This window comes from Cnephaeus nilssonii, assembly GCF_951640355.1.
Source record: "Cnephaeus nilssonii genome assembly, chromosome: 14".
In the NCBI taxonomy this organism is placed as follows: Eukaryota; Metazoa; Chordata; class Mammalia; order Chiroptera; family Vespertilionidae; genus Cnephaeus; species Cnephaeus nilssonii.
Window position 1 is genome coordinate 41,503,679 of NC_137085.1, and position 15,852 is coordinate 41,519,530.

General features: G+C 39.4%; 1 protein-coding gene across 1 annotated transcript in view; it reads right to left on the bottom strand.

The window, feature by feature from the left end:
* TMC1 (transmembrane channel like 1) overlaps nucleotides 1–14,412 on the bottom strand; it is a 308,867-nt gene extending 294,455 nt beyond the window's left edge. The window contains exons 1-3 of the mRNA XM_079791452.1: nucleotides 14,305–14,412; nucleotides 5,430–5,535; nucleotides 3,502–3,588 (exon numbers count right to left, since the gene is read on the bottom strand). The gene's annotated coding sequence lies outside the window, so the exon portion shown is untranslated. The remainder of the gene's footprint in view (nucleotides 1–3,501; nucleotides 3,589–5,429; nucleotides 5,536–14,304) is intronic.
* Between the last annotated feature and the right edge of the window lie 1,440 nt (nucleotides 14,413–15,852).

Genomic DNA, 15,852 nt, shown 5'->3' on the forward strand with positions numbered 1-15,852 from the left:
GCAGTTGGGGGCAATCAGGCTGTGGGGGGGGGGGGCAGTTAGGTATAATCAGACCAGAAGGAGGGGCAGTTGGGTGTGATCAGGTCAGCAGGCAGAGTGGTTAGGGGCAATCAGGCAGGCAGGCAGGTGAGCCATTAGGAGCCAGCAGTCCCAGATTGCAAGAGGGATGTCCCAGATTGGAGAGGGTTCAGGCCAGGCTGAGGAACGCCCCCCCCTAATGCACAAATTTCGTGCACCGGGCTATATATATATATATGTAAATATTCAACTTCAACTATATCCAGGGGAGAAAAGGTTGTTAAACTAAATACAGTGAGTTATTTCAGAGATTTTCTATTAACATTTGTATTCTACCTACTTGTCCCACCTCCTGTGCTCATCAGCAAACAATATAAGATGGCAAACATTTAAGAAAAATTTAGAGAGAGGATGAAGTTAAACATAAAAATTTGGACTTCATTATCTTTTAATTAAAACCTAAGATGAGCCCAGCTGGTATGGCTCAGTGGTTAAGCATGGTCATAGATTCTCGAATACCAGTTGGGGCAAATGCCAGGGTTAGGGCTTGATCCCCAGTGTGGGACATGCAGGAGGCAGCCAATTGATGATTCTCTCTCATCATTGATGTTTCTATCTCTCTCTCTCTCCCTTCCTCTCTGAAATCAACAAAATATATTTTTTTAAAAACTAAGATGAAACCATACATATATCAAATTATTATGTTACACTTGAAACTAATATCATGTTACTAGAGGTCCAGTGCACGAAATTCATGCAAGCGTTGAGTCCCTAGGCCTGGCCAGTGATCAGGGCGGCTGAGGCCTTCCTTTGTTCCTCGCCGCCCACTGGTGGTCACCGCACATCATAGCGAGCGGTCAAACTCTCAGTCAGTTGAACTCCTGGTCAACTCCCGAGGGGACAATTTGCATATTAGCCTTTTATTATATAGATGTGTCAATTATATCTCAATTTTTAAAAAGATGAAAACAACATCATTTGATGTTGGCTATGGTGCATATGCCCCCTGGGAACCTAGTGGGGGTTTTGTTTTGTTTTGTTTTGTTTTGTTTTGTTTGTTTTGAGGATTCTAAGTTTGTTCTTATTTGGTATAGCAGAGATAAAGCATTTGAATAAGTATTTTTGTTTTGTTTTTAACCCACCATGCTAAAATCGTGTAGTTACTGTACCTTATGTTCTTTAGAAGATGGTTTTAAATAAAAGTGTTTTGAGACTATAAGTCTTCTTTTAATGTTTTTGGGCAATTACCACAGAACTAATTTTGAAAAGCACTCAATTACAAAGCAACTGAATGTGGGAAGTGACTATTAAAAAAACTACTTAAGAGTGGACATGTTAACCCTTCTGGATTTCAAAAGTTAAGTATTCTGCATGTATGAGAATTATCCAGGCTATAATTCTGAGTGGGGAAAAAAGCTGCATATTTCATTTTATATGTAAAATAAAGAAAAAGAGAGTCTGGACTAAAATACAAGTTGTTAACACAATTTACTCCAGGTGGTAAGAAAATAGGTTTTGGGTCTTATTTTATAGACTTCCATATTATTTAACCACTTTTCAATATATATGTATAAATTTCTTCCTTCTTATTGCTTTTAAATATATCTCTATTGATTTCAGAGAGGAAGGGAGAGAGAAAGAGAGATGGAAACATCAATGATAAGAGAGAATCATTGATTGGCTGCATCCTGCACGTCCCCTACTGGGGATCAAGCCCGCAACCCAGGCATGTGCCCTTGACTGGAATTGAACCTGAGACCCGTCAGTCCGCAAGCTGACACTCTATCCACTGAGCCAAACCAGCTAGGGCTGTTTTCCTTTTTAAACTAACAAACTTTAAGGATATTTTTTGTGCTCAATCCCCCTGGTCAAACATATTAATTACATAATTTGCAAACCAGTAACTTCTTTTAAAAATTGAGTGCCATATAAAATATTGTTTGCAAATAGAAAATAGTATGGTACCAAATCAATAGAGTGAATCTTTGAAAAGCTGTGATTTAGTATTCTACTTTTGGATTACTTTCCCTACATAACTGAACCTTTGCTTTTACAAGGTTGGTTACTCAATAAATACTTAAGAGACTGAACATTAGGTTAACTGATCATTTTTATCTACAAAAATCGCAATTTTAGATATTGAGCCTAACTGTAGCTGCTCAGTGAATAAATGACAATGGTGAAAAGAACAGCTGAACATGAAGGCCCAGGGTAGTGATCACAATGAAACCTACAAGCAGCACCTATAATATCAATTGTCTCAACTGAAAGTAAATACAACTTTGGGTACGAGCCATGGAGCCTCTGAAAACCCCAGAGTGTAAATTCCCAACTAACTTCCCTAATTTTCAAATCTATAAAGAAATTGATTTTCAAAGTCTCTACCAGAAAAGAGATGCTGAATTTAAGTCAAATAACTCATTGCAACAAAAAGAGTGTTGGTTAGATACATTTTCTTTCCTTTCCTACTGAGGAACAAACAAGAGCTAAGCTAAATTTGTAATATTATAAATTTCTATTTAGCATGTGAACCAAATAATTTCTTAAAGAACAGATACATTTTCAAGGCAAGCTGTGAAGTCTCTCTCCCACAGCCCTTCAAAAGTGAGACAGAAGAGGCTTTGTGTCGCATAATGTGGGTCCAGTTCTGCTTTGAAGTTGGTGGAAGAGATAATTAGTGCTCTGAGGTTGCAGCTGTTGTGTGATATGAAAGTTCAAGGGCATCCATGCTGATTTTTCCCGCTGCAATCCAACATTTTTTAAGTCAGAATGTGTGTCATTTTCACAAGCTTGAGCCAGACTCCATGTAACCATTTCCACTATTATCAATGCTCATCATCAAAACAGGAAAGAACAGTGGAGACATGACCTCTCAGAAGCATTATGCAATTGGGCGGAGTAAAAAGTAAAGGAGGGTTTTTTGGGAAACTAAAAAGTGCTGGATTTTCTACCATTTCTGGTACCTAAATACAGGTCTAGCAAGAAAAACTATGAAGTGAACTCGTAAGATATTCTAGTCCTGGTTTATTGATATAACACTAGGTTGACCTCTACAATAATACTTATTAGAAATGTCATAATGATGATCATGGCTATAATAACTGTTTACGATGATAATTATAGGTTGAACCAATGCATCCTCCAGGTAAATAAGTGATTCTGAAGCAGCATGACCCTCTCCACCAGCTGATACCATGTGCATTTGTACATGTTGAATTGTTCAAGTGGTTTGGACACTTGGTTTTGAAAAGGCAATTTTAGAATGTAAAATTGTTTTTCTCCATTTAAAAAAAATGTGTTTGCGAGAACCAGCTAGAGAGTTACCCACTAATTCATGTAGTAGGTATTTCTATAAGCATCTTCTGGGTGCCTGGTCCAGGGCCTGGTCCGGGGACACAGAAATAGCAAAACAAACATGTTTGGATGACTTATTTATACCAACCAGCTCACACAGAAAATGTATTCAGAAATATGACACATTACCTTTCAGGGAAATATACTTTCAAAAGTGACTTTGTGCCATTGGTTTAGCAGAAGGTGCAGCTCTGTACACGTGCAAAGCTTCATAATCTGAGTATAAAGAAAATATACATATATTTTGGCCTTTGAGAGACAAGTGTTATTTTAATGATAATAACTACTGTTTCCAGAGCATCTTTATTGGGCCTGTGTTTAATGTTAATTCTAATCCACAAACAACCCTGAAAGTAGGTATTATTTCCATTTTACAGATGGCTTATGTTGAGAGGCCCTTCCCAGTATAAAATCATGATATTCTAAACAATTTGCAGTTCCATAGCAACAATGGCAGCCCAGTCAAGGAGGTGAAACAACAGTGACCATTTACTGAACATCTACTCTATCCTTGCACTGTTCCTGGCCTTTTTTACATTGATCATTTCATTGAAATCTCAACAACTCTGCAGGATAGATACTAACGTCCCCGCGTTGCCGATGCAGAAACAGGCTCAGAGACACCATGTAATGTGTCTCAAATCACAGAGCCAGTGAATGGCCACCTGGCAGGATTGCCAACCTGAAATACTTACTCAAATACTATCTCCTCTCTAAAATAAGCTCATCTACCACTAACAGCCACTTCTCCAGGCCTTTGTTCAGGTTCTGCCCTCAGCCGAGAATGACCTATCCTGACTAACCCCCACTGGATCTTCAAGGTCAAGTGCAGATATGACTTCTTCAGTCCCAACCACCCTCAGGCAAAATTTGAAATCATAGCACATGTTTTTGCTACTAGTTTGCTACTTGTCTAGCACTTATCACACAGCATTGTAATTTGTTGGTATGTCTTTCTCTCCCATGTAAGTTAAGAAGACCTTGAAAGCAAAAATTGTTTCTTTTTCACTTGTGAGTTCTCAACACATAATACACAGCTTGGCACTTAGGTTGACACTCTGGTTGGTGGCTGACCTAATACTCATGCCCGCATGCTGTAAATTCAAAGGACCTCTAAAAAAGTGACCAAACCAATCCTCCTGCATTTATTTGGGAGCCACGTTTTTGGTTTGTTTTTATTTATCTGTTTGAAAGACCCTCAGAAAAGAGGATGCTACCATCTCTCTACCTTCTCTATTTGTGATTCCTTGTAATAGGTCACACTAGCCTCATTTGTTCATGTTTGTGCCCACTGAGAAAATTCTGTCTCCTCATAATTCAGAAAATACAAAATGGAATTTTCACAAAATCTGCCTTAATTTTGCTGGTTTGCTGGTTAGCTAAGCTGCACATGACACACAATTTCTCTCTGAATTCTTGTCACAGTGACAGGTCTCTTTCTTGTGAGAAAGGTGATGACCACAAGAGAATATATATACTGGATGGTGCCAGAATAAAGGAGCAAACAGATAACAGATAAACGGTTTGGCTCAGTGGATAGAGTGTTGGCCTATGGACTGAAAGGTCCTGGATTTGATTCTAGTCAAGGGCACATGCCGGGGTTGCGGGCTCAATCCCCAGTTGGGGGTGTGCAGGAGGCAGCCAATCAATGATTCTCTCTCATCACTGATGTTTCTATCTCTCTCTCCCTCTCCCTTCCTCTCTGAAATCAATAAAAGTATATTAAAAAATAAAATAAACAATAAATAGTATGTGGCATAGCCCTTTAAACAGAACAAATGCATTTGCACTGATTTGTACCTTCAAATCAATTGCCAATGCTTTATATATATATATATTTTATCTTTATTAAAAGTATTACATAAGTCCCTTTTTTCTCCCATTGGCCCCTTATAGCCCGCCCCTGTCCCCCACCTCTGCCAATGCTTTATTTTTCTGCAAGGAGAGGTAAATGTTTTGATTCCTCTTTAACAGATTAGTAAACTAAGACATAGAAAGACTAAATTATTTGGCCATACCTTAACCTAGAATTTGGAATTAAATCCAAAAGTTCTTACTTCCCAAGCTGCCCTCAAACCAAAGGCCACATTTTCAAAAAGTAGATAGCAGCTATATGATTTTCTTCATCAAGGTAATCAGGTCATCACTTCAAATAACTCCTTTCTGGAAAAAAAAAATAACTCCTTTCTGCTTTAGAAATGATATTAATATATAATTGTCCTAAAAGCTTAGGTACAAAACAGGCTAATAAAAAAACCTGGCCTTTTTGTTATTTTTTAAAAGTCAATACTGAATAGGGATATTCACAGATAATTGGCAGGGCTGTCTAGACAAAGAGTTACAGCTTTGTGGAACAAAAACATAGCCTGCATGTCCAAATTAGCTCAAGAAATTTCCCATTTCTGAGAGGGCGAGCTGGCTGCCAACTCTTTAAGACAGAAAAGCACACCCTCTTAAAACATGAATCAGTACCTATCACATAAAACAAGTGCACACACACACACACACACACACACACACACAAGCATCTTTAATAATTGCTCAAGGCTTTCAAAAATATCCCTTCACTGCACAATAAGATACATATTTTATCAACCAAGATCAGGTTGTCCTTTCCTCATCCATGCTGTCAGAAAGGGTAAGCTATTTATCAACAGCCTTGCTACATGAGCAGGCTCATGATGTGGTGTAAACAGGGGTGCCAAACAGACAGAGCAGATGACTCAGACTCATTCTTGAGTACATACACACTTGTAGGTTGAATTTAGTGCCTGCAGCTGGTTATTTGACAACCTATTTTAAAAACAGATTGTTTGCCCTGCACTGGTATCTCCTAGAGCCGTGGTCAGCAAACTGCGACTCGCAAGCCACATGCGGCTCTTTGGTCCCTTGAGTGTAGCTCTTCCACAAAATACCACGTGCGGGCGCGCAAGTACAGTGTGATTGAAACTTTGTGGCCCATGCGCAGAAATCGGTTTTCGGCTCTCAAAAGAAATTTCAATCGTTGTACTATTGATATTTGGCTCTGTTGACTGAGTTTGCCGACCACTGTCCTAGAGCATTGTCCTGTACACCAAAAGGTTGCTGGTTCGATTCCAGTTAGGGCACATACCTAGATTACGGGTTCAATACCCAGTCGGGATGAGAATGGGAGGCAATTGATCAATGCTTCTCTTTCACATCTTCTCTCTTCTCTCTTCTTTCTTCTCTCTCTCTCTCTCTCTCTCTCTCTCTCTCTCTCTCTCTCTCTCTCTTCTCTTTCTCTCTCTTTCCCTATCTCCCTCCCTCCCTCCCTCCCTTCCTTTCCTCACTCTTCTCTCCTCTCTCTCCCATCCTCTCTCTCTTAAATTACTACACATATCCTCCAGTGAGGAAAAACAGATTGGTTGATCTTTATTCCTATGATTAGTTATTTTCTAAATCCTATACCTGAAATGCAACCTTCTTAAAGAAATAAGGCCTAATGCATGCTTTTAGCATAGGTGGACTAGGATGACCATTCTTTTGGAAATGTGTATGGAAAGTTTGAACAAGGACAGGATGAGCTGAAACACAACACAAAACCAGAAGCAAGGTGACCTGCCACAACTGAGTGGGCATTTGGGTGGTTCCGGTGCATGCCATAAATGAGTGCAGTGGGGTATCCTTAGTCTTTTTATTGTCAACGCTGAACCTTACTGAGACATTACGATCAGATGGATAGTTTACATTTGAATGGAGAACAAAATAGTTCCTAAGTCTACAAAGGCATAAAAATCCAGACATCTCAATATGCTTCCCTAAAAAAGTGAGTTTAAAGCCCATAATAAAATATAAAAAGAAAATTACTTGGATCTACAAGTATAATTTATTCATTTGTTTATTAACTGCCTTGGGAAAACATTTCTCAGAACATTTAGTCATATTTATTTCTCTGTTAGCTAGAAAGTCAAAAAGAGCTACTGAGCTGAAACAACATTTTCCCCTTTATAAAATTTTCAGATTTCATCATAAATGTTATAATAAATGTCTAAGAGTCGCAGAGCTTAATCCATCATATTTTTAGAAGTTAATTTAATAGGGTAGAATCTCAACTTTCATCTGTATGTCCACTATTTAGGTCCTCTGCCCATTTTTTAATTGGATTGTTTGTCTTCCTTTTGTTAAGTGATATGAGTTCCTTATATATTTTGGATATTAACCCTTTATCACATGTATCATTGGCAAATATGTTCTCGGATACAGTGGGCTCTCTTAATTTTGTTGGTTTCTTTCGCTGTGCAGAAGCTTTTTATTTTGATGTCGTCCCATTTGTTTATTTTCTCATTTACCTGCCCTAGGAGATGTACTGATGAACATATTACTATGAGAGATGCTGCCTATGGTTTCTTCTACGATTTTTATAGTTTCACAACTTACATTTTGGTCTTTTATCCATTTTGAGTTTATTCTTGTATATGGTGTAAGTTGGTGATATAGTTTCATTTTTTTGCATGTATCTGTCCAATTTTCCAAACACCATAAATTAGAGAGACTGTCTTTACTCCATTGTAGCTCTTGTATGGTTTTCCTTTATACTATTTTAAATTTTTTGAATATTTTTAATTTTACTGTAATCAAATTTATCAGTCCTTACCTTTAAGGTTGGTGTTTCTTAATTTCAATATGCTTAAAAATAATTTCTTCCCCTGGCCAGCGTGGCTCACTAGTTGAGTATTGACCTATGAACCAGGAGGTCATGGTTCAATTCCTGGTCAGGGCACAAGCCCATGTTGCAGGCTCGATCCTCAGTAGGGGGTGTGCAGGAAGCAGCCCATCATGATTCTCTCTCATAATTGATGTTTCTATCTCTCTCCCTCTCCCTTCCTCTCTGGAAAAAAATAAAATAAAATAAAATAAAATAAAATAAAATAATAAAATATATATATATATATATATATATATATATATATTTAAAAAATAATTCCCTCATATTGAAATCATGAATCTAACTTCTTATTTTATCTTCTAAGGCCTTACTGTTTTACCTTTCATAGTTAAAAGGTCTACAAATTACCTAGAATTGATATTTTTATTTACAGTGTGAGTGGGTTGTTTGTTTCCAGATAGAACATTCTCTTTTCCACTGCACTGCATTTTTGTCATCACTATTTAAATTTTTATTGATTTTTTTAATAGATTCTCTTCACATCTCACTTTGTTAAATGAGGGTGTTTGTACCCTTCCTATTCCTTGCTCTTCTCCTACCTACCTTTCATTTCCCAACATCTGTCAGCTAGAGCTTTACTTTAACACCATCAATGTGGAGAGTGTTTATGTTCTGCTCCTAATCATGATTAGCTTTTCCATGTTTTGTAGGAGGTTTATTTTGAAAGCTGATAGCGAATAAACAAATTTTACATTATTATAACAATTCATCACATTATTTTTCATCACGGAAGCAGGAAGTGCTAATAATTACTTTCTCTCACCTACACTTCAAAGGAAAATACCCTAGTGCCAAGGTTAAATATAGTCTCCTTTCTTACATTTTACCAATTGCTAAAAAATAATCAAGGTTTAAATCATTTCATATTTGGAACATGACATTCTGTTAAAGTAGTTTGATCTACCTAGAGTTTCTGGTTATTCTTTTTTACATTGTTAAGATTCCAAGGCTTTTTCCATTACAGCCTTATATCTTGCAACTTCTCATTAACAGCATCTATTATCTGAAATAATTCCATTTTTTCCCTGAAAACATTTTTCTGTTAGCCTGCTGATCTCTGTTCTAATTTAGACCAATTTCCTCACTTGGCCTATTGCACAACTGTCATCTTTGGATGCTATTTTATTATTCCCCTAAACCAGTTCTGTTTGTGTGTCCCTGAGAAGCAGAGAACTAACTGCAAGGTTAGATGGAACACAGCCCACACAAGATCACTAACTGGTGACATCAGTTGCAAGTTGGAAGGGTCATGCCAGGTTTGTTTCTCTAGAAGGGCCCACAGAATGCATGGAAAACTATTATACTCATGGTCAAGATTTATTGCAGAGAAAGACTACAGACTGAAGTCAGCCAAGGAAAGCAGTACATAGAGCAGAGCCTAAGGAAGTACCCAATTCAGAGCTTCCATTGTCCCCTCTCCATAGTCAGAACACTTACTCTCTCAATATTGATGTGTAACAATAACCACAGACTTTTGCCAACCAGAGCACCTCACCAGAGCCTTGGTATTCAGAGTTTTTATTGAGCCTCCATTACTTACACATGATTGTATGCTCACATGGCTAAGTATAATCTCCAGCCCCTCAAGGTGTGACCCAAAGCCCCCAGCCTGAATCACATAGTTTTTATAAGGCTGGTCCAAATTACCCAGGCAAACAAAGACACTCCTATTAGGCATGACATTCCAGGAATTTAGAGATTACCTCCCAGAAACTAAAGCAAAGGCCTGACCTCTTATGGGGCAAGATTAAATTCTTTATTATGTACTAGAGGCCTGGTGCACGAAATTATGAAATGCATGCACATGGGGGAGGGGGGTCCCTCAGCCTGGCCTGCACCCTCTCGCAATCTGGGACACTGCATGCACCAGTGACCATACTTTTCATATAGGTGAAAGGCATCTTGCTGTTGTATGGCAGCTACATTATTTTGCCCTGATTATAAAAAGTAGTACATAACATGATCCTTCTGAGGCAGTAGTACCATTTTTCCCATCTTATGGGTAGAAAAACTGAAGCAGAGAGAAGTTAAGTAATTGGCTTTGTCACACAGTTATAAGTGTCAGAATCAGGGCTGACCACAAAAATGTGCAAGCCGAGTCCATGCAAGTCATTGCTGCATGATCCTGTTTTTTCATGGTTAGAGTAGCCTTGCCAGGTCTTAATTTTTAAATCTAAGAGACTGTTCCCAATATATAGGGTAGGGTTTCTAGGCCTGGCCAGCGATCAGGGCCAATCTGTGGGGCGACCAGTGGGCAGGGCGATTGGGGGCCCCCCTGCTGGCACTCACCTTGACTGGTGGCCTGGCACCGCCCGCTTGCCGGCCCCCACTGGGGGCAGCTCCTGCATTGAGCATCTGCCCCCTGGTGGTCAGTGCGCATCATAGCAACTGGTCGTTCTACTGTTTAGTCAATTTGCATGTTAGGGTTTTATTATATAGGAGGATTCCCACCTCTTTCTCTTTCTTGGCGTTCACCCTCTTTTTATTGGAGTCTATCCTCAAGTAAATGTGTGTGGATGTAAATTCTCACTTTAAATCGTTAGTGTTCTGAAGTTTCATAACAATACTAAGTATGGGCCTTTTTTATTTATCCTACTTTTTTTCATTTATCTTATGGATCCTGTGAATGATGATTTGCCTTTATCTCTGGAGATGTTATTTCTTTAACAATTTCCTTTCCTCTATCATGAGTGTCTTGTCTTTAGAACTCCTACTTGTTGGCTATTGGACTGATGCTCCAGTTCTGAATCCAAAGTTTCTTCAGAGCAACTTGGTGACTTCTATTCTTATAGTTCCCTTCTCTCATATTCTAGAGTGCTGTTTCCTCCTCCTCTTCTCTGCTCTTATAAACCTCTTAAAGCATCTGCTTTTCCTCTTCTCATCTTCTCATGACCACCTACAATGCTCTCCATTTTTGTGGGCTATATTTTTTCTTATTCTTCTACTATCATTTTAAATTAGTCCTATGAGAGAGGAATAAGTGAGTCTGTTCACCTTGACATCTTGAACTAGAAGCTATCCTTATGAATTTAAAAGATGGCCTTTTTTTGTCAAATTATGTTACCTGTGACTACATCAATGGCTTGAGACCCAGTAATGAAAGCATTCCCTGAGCTTATGTTACACAATTTGGGACAAGAACATCTTAGGAGAAATATACTCATAGAGCCTTATGTGACACTTTTTCCTTTATCATAATGTTATCATTGTAATTCACTAGTTAATATTAATAATAGGAAGAGAGCAAAGGGGAGGCCAGACATTGTAAGCATGGTCACCTGGGAAGCTTCATCAGGGAGCTAAGGTTCACACAGCATTGCTCCTCCAAGGGGATTAACACCCCTTCCTTCCCCGCTCTGCTACTGATTGTTGGGAGGAGAAGGGAGAGATAGGCACAGGTACAGTAGAAATCAGGGTGAGTTAGGGAAGGTGCTTGTCTGTCAGTCTAGCCCAGAGAACAACGGATTGGCTAGGGGGTGGACCCCATCAGAAAAACGCAAAATCTCCCTAGCCGGTTTGTCTCAGTGGATAGAGCATTGGCCCTCGGACTGTAAGGGTCCCGGGTTCGATTCCGGTTAAGGACATGTACCTTGGTTGCAGGCTCGATCCCCCTGGCCCTGGTAAGGGTGTGTGCAGGAGGCAACCAATCGATATATCAAAAAAAAAAAAGGAAGTTCTTTATAGTTTGCAAGGTAAATATGTTGTAGGAAGTTAGACAGACATGAGCAGAGTGAGCAAGAAGGGGCAGGTACAGAAGGTCACCAGGGTGGAAATCCCCAGGTGCCTAGGAAAGGACAATTGTAGGGTGGGACGTCACTCCCAGGGTGACTTTTCCTCCCCTAGCTTATACTGCTGAGGGAGGTTTGGACCTCAGACCTTTCCTCTCTAGAGATAACATCTCTGTTCCAGGCCCAGATAAGCAACACAACCAGCCTCAGGACCAGGGGCATTAAATAATGACCCCCTGCCCTGGGGCCAGCCAATCAATCAGTGGAGAGCACAACCCAGACAGGACACACCTGGAAAACTGCTGGATAGTCTATTGAGATCTTCCCCTGGGACCTTCCCTAAAATCTCAGTCCTTAAAACCCTTAGGCTGGAGGTCCCAGTGTGCTCTCCCTCAAGGGAGCACACCCTTGCTTTTCCCTCCCTGCTTCTCCTCCCCGCAAGGTATGTTACCATTAGATTCCCCACTCCCAAGCTCCAATGGCCCTTTCTTTACCTCTATAACTTGTTTCCTAAGCCAATTTCTTCTAGGAATTACTTTTTCTACCTCTGTAATTTACCCGATAAATGTTCTCTGACAGCTTGGATCTTGCTCTGAATTCTTTCCTAGCCAGAACCCAAGTACCAAGAGGTTGCTGAACCCGGGTTTGGTCTGACCCACCGGTCAGACAGGGTGGCAGTCCTGCCACCTACAACATATTGAAAACAAAATACATTATCCAAGTGTATTTTGAGAATGACTACATTCTCCAGGTCAGGTTTTGTGCAGACTCAGCAGAATCCTTCATGGGAGAAAAAAAAGCTTACATCTCCATGACTATCTTTCCCAGATAAGGGTAAAAAATAAATAAATAAATAAATCACCCGAATTTTCCCAGGGTTCCACCAAACAGATAAGCATGCCTTTTGGAGGTGATTGTAAACATAATAATAGAATCTAAAAAGAGATGTATAAAACAACTTCCTGGTTTTGAGTTGATTCATTTACTCTCTCAGCAAATATGCACTGAATGCCAATAATATTCAAAGCACTTTAAAGAATTAGGGGAAAAAAACATTAATTAGCCCTTGTACTTTCACACACTCAGAAGAAAGCTTCCTGTTTCAGGGGAGACCATGCATGTACCCTTACACCCACAATACAATATTGAGTAAAACAAGTGACACGCCTGATACAAATGAATGAGAAGTGGTATTTGAGTTGAACCTTAAAAAATGAGTAGGGTTTCAATTGGCTAAGATTAAGTGAAGGGCATTCCAAAAAGAGGGAATTGTGTTCACAAAGATTACAGATATGGAAAAGTAAGGCTTTGTTCTGGAAATGATGAAAAGCTTGGTTTGCCTAAAGAACAGGTTCAATATAGAGGATATGTGGCATAGGCCATGATGGAGAAGGCCTCTTATAATAGGCTAATGTGGAACTTGGTTCTGCAGGCAAAAGGTAGCCTTTGAAAGTTTTCATTATCGGGGGAGGGGGGGCAGGGGAGGGGGGTATTGTTATTAAAAGGAATTTATAACAATAACATTTTGCTTTTGCATTGATATTTAGCCTTTACAAATTGCTTTTACATACATGATCCCATTTGCTCCCTGTCATAATCCTATGGTACAGGCGTTCTTACTGTTTGCAAGTAGAATAAGGTATAAACCAGACCTAGATTCTGATTCCCCTTCCAACTACATCCGATCTACTTCTATTGTAGGAAGATTGATGTGTCGAAAGTACACTGAAGTGAGGAGATCCTGAAGGCAGTGAGGCAGCTCCTGAAGAACATAAGAACTTCTGAGTAAGAGTTGGAATTCTGGAGCCAGTGTTTAGCAAAGTAATAAAAAACAAATAAACAGCCTTCTTCTATTCTAGAAAATTTGACTCTGCCATGACGGCAGCAGGAATAGGATTATGGACATGATCTCATATTTCTTTGAAATTCCCCCATGGTACTGAGCACTGTGCTAGGCACACAGTGTTGCCATATAGGTGACTGATGTATTCATTCCCCTTAGCCAGGCACTGACACTAAGGACTGGGAAAACCTCAGTCCCTACAATGTTCTGAACTATACTGAATGCTCCCAATTGCCTAGCACAGACCCAGGATCACATCACTCCAACAGTATGCCATTAGATGCCTCTCCCAACATGACAAAGATATGCTTGTTTAAATGACAACTGTAGGATTCCCCCAAGGACATGTGGGCCATGTGAAAACTGTGAGCACAGAGCTCACAGCTGTTCATTTCAACAGTCAACAGTGGACAACTGGTAAGAATCTAAACAATTTTTTATTGTGTAAGCCTTAAGTGCTGTTGTTTTTCTAATAGCTTCTCTGTTGATGATGCAAATTTGATCTCTCAAAATAAGGATTTTTCAAGGAAGATCTTTCATATATTAACAAAAAAGCCACTTGCTTTTCATTCAACTTCTCTAACATTGAAATATAAAATGATTAAGAGGAAAATTTCCTAAATCTTATTACCTTAAGGGTTATTTTCCAGTATAGTTAAAACTATTAAACTCACCTTTCTTTCATGGCCCCCTCCAGGTTCTGTCTTGAGTAAGTAGAGCCTTCACAAGACACCAGGGCCGACTCACTCTCATAATTCAGACCCTTCTTCCAGGTTCCTGAGGAAAGCTGATGGAAGTGACAAAGCAATGAATTAACATCTCCCTCCCGAACTCCCTCAAATAGTGGTTTTCTTTTTCTCTGTTTTCTGGTTTTTGTTTGTTTAGTGTATTTTAGCTTAGGAAATCTTATCTTTATAAGAAGGAAATCCTATCTTTTATTGTGGAAGCCCACTATAAAAAGTTGCTAAAAGCAAAGTTGCTGCAGTTGAAGGAAACGAGGAAAGAGATAGGAAGAAATAGTGACCTTATTGTTTACCCTCCCTCATGCCCTAAGTATTTTGCTGGACATAGAATAAAACCATTAACCTTGAAGATTTTTGAGGTACTTAGAACTTGATTCATGATCTTCAGGATGTAGAAGCATAAAAACCACTGAGTTAGACCAACCTGAGTGTGACTAATAGAGCAGTCTACTTGACCACTTTACTCACTCATTCTTTCCAGTCATTCACTGAATATCTATGAGGTGCCAGGCACTGTTGCAGGCACCAGGGATATAGCAGTAAATAAAAGAAACTAATTTTCTGCTTTCATGGAACTTACATGAGAGTGGGAGAAGACACTTAATAAAGACAAATAAAAGTTATATGTTTCATGTGATAAGAAAATGGAGATGAAGAAAAGTATACAGGACAAAAAATAATAAAAGAGGGTGGAGGGGTGGAGTCAGGGGAGGCCTCCCTTGTGAGGGTGACTTTTAGTCAGGAAGTCAGTAAAGTGAGCTATCTGGAACAAAAGCTGTTTAGGTGGAAGAAACAGTAAGTGGGAAAGCATTGAAGCAAGTGAGAGCTCAGCACGGTTGAGGAGGAGCAGGGAAGCCAGAGTGGCAGGAACACCGTGATGAAGAGGGAAGCAGCAGATGACATCAGGAAGACATCAGCTTCTCTGGGGAAGAGGCCAAGTCACCTCAACTTGACTCTGTGGGGATGAGCTTTGAGTTATGGAGGAGATGTTCAATATTTATGTGCTGGAAAGAATCAGAAAGTCCACTGTTTTGGTAAAAAGAACACATTAAAGAGCATATCTAAGTTCTCCCATCAGAAAGTCTTAGGTAGCAAATTTTGTAATGTATTTGTCTAATCAAGAGTTCAGAATGTCCCATCTCTATGGAGAGCATTGTCTACCTCCCAAGTGACCCCGGCCTTGGAGACAAAGTGTCCCCAGTGTTTTCAGGGCCACATCTCTCACCACATCCCTAAAGTCGGTTTCTGATGTCCTCATTGTGCAGATTTCACAGTGTGGTGTGTTCCAAGGAAAAGGATGACTGGTAAAGGATGAACACTGTTTATAGATTAGGTCCCCTGAGGCCTAAAAAATTACTTTTTGTTTTAAATCAGAAAAAAAACAAATTGTTGCAAAATCAATGGCCTCCCACTGTAACTATAAACTGCATAGTACTTCTCTCAAGTGTAGTTTTGGTCAACTATGTCACTCACTTAGCC